This window comes from Phalaenopsis equestris, unplaced genomic scaffold (assembly GCF_001263595.1).
Source record: "Phalaenopsis equestris unplaced genomic scaffold, ASM126359v1 Scaffold000443, whole genome shotgun sequence".
Lineage (NCBI taxonomy): Eukaryota > Viridiplantae > Streptophyta > Magnoliopsida > Asparagales > Orchidaceae > Phalaenopsis > Phalaenopsis equestris.
This window is the reverse complement of record NW_018164884.1, coordinates 241,116-242,829: the sequence shown is the minus strand read 5'-3', so window position 1 is coordinate 242,829 and position 1,714 is coordinate 241,116.

Below are 1,714 nucleotides of genomic sequence, written 5' to 3'. Positions count from 1 at the left end.
TATATAGGAAGATTTACATACATACCATGCAATTCCTATGTATTTACATATGAACTACCTAAGCTTTAATTTTGACATACCACCTTCACTAAACATGAAATATTTGGGTGGTAAAAATGTAAAGAATAAAATTTAGGTATTAAATAAGTAAATCCAAAGGAATGGAGGGATATATATGAAATAACTTTTTTGAAGTTGGAAATTAGTATACTTATAAATCTCCTAATTGAAAATAAAAATTTCTACTAATTCATTAACAAGCTTTGGATGAAGGAAAAATTTTCTCATTTTAATCAATTATTGCCATTATTTATGACCCAGTTGTTTTATCACATCACCTCATTGGACTAAATCTTTTAAGTTTCTTAAGTTCTTTCTTTTGTTTTTTATTTTATTTTATTTTTTGCGTTTTAATGGAGTGGTGAATATTATTTGGAATATTACATACATACCACTTCATTTATATGTATTTGCATGTCTAACATCTAAGCTTCAATTTTTACATACATGCCATCTTACCTATGCAACTATGAATGAAAGGTGGGTATCATGTTTTTAAAAGCTAAAATAGTGGTACTTTTGATATGATATGAGAGATTCCAATATAAAATTATATATATATAAGTAAAGTTTGGGGGCAAGATATGTAAATACATAGGAATTAGGTGGCATGTATGCAAATCCCCTTTTTTTTTGGGTTTTATAACAAGCAGAACACAATTCACAGAAATATCAACTGATTTTCACATTAATCTGATAAGTCAAAGATGGCGTATTTCCTCAATTTTCCATTTCGATTGGATGGGATGGTCAAATTCGCACCATATTGACTGTGATGAACTTGGCTTCTACGGTCGGGCAGCAACGAACCTGAATCAAAGTTACTAATGCTTTCTTTTAGCCTTTTTGTGAGAAAAAATGGTGTGACTCAAACCAACCTCCCTCTTTTGTTTTATTCATTTCTCCTTTTTGTATTTTGCACTCTGAAACCTTCCTCTATGATTGCGTAATTTTTAATTTTTAATTTTTTTATTTTTGGTTGTCTGGAGTAGGGTTTGAAATTATTTCTATTTGAAATTGACTCGTGTTTGAAATTGTTCGTGAATGGTGTGTTAGTGTTCGGCTCTATTTACATAATTTTGTCTGTGTTCAACTCGAAATTAACTCGTGTAAATTAATAGGGCATTGGATTCGAAATTGTACCATACATGAGCACACAAACTAAGTGATTTAACCTTATATATATATGTATAGCCCCCACAGACACCAGCAACCACCCTCTCCTCCAATCAGCCACCGATGGTAGCCTCACACCTTTTAAAGAACACAATAAAAAATAAATAAAAAGAGGCACCCAAATCTATTTTCTATTTTCACGAACACCTTGCCAGTTGCCTTGTCACTGGGTGACCGTTCACCGGCCGACCACATATCCCTCCGGTCGGCTACCTCACCGCTCCGGCCGACCAATTCCTAGAAAACAATAAGGTTTACATAATAACCACCTTGCCAGCTGCCTCGACGTCAATCGCCTCGCTTCCGGCCGACCATGTCTTCTTCCGGCAAGGGCTGCTCCAACCTTCCATCATGGCCGGCTAATTCCTAAAAAAACAGTTTTACAAAACAGTCACCTTGCCAGCCGGCTACTTTAGCTGCCAATCGGACCGACCATATCCCAAATCTAAAAATTCACATACATACTGCTAAATTCTTA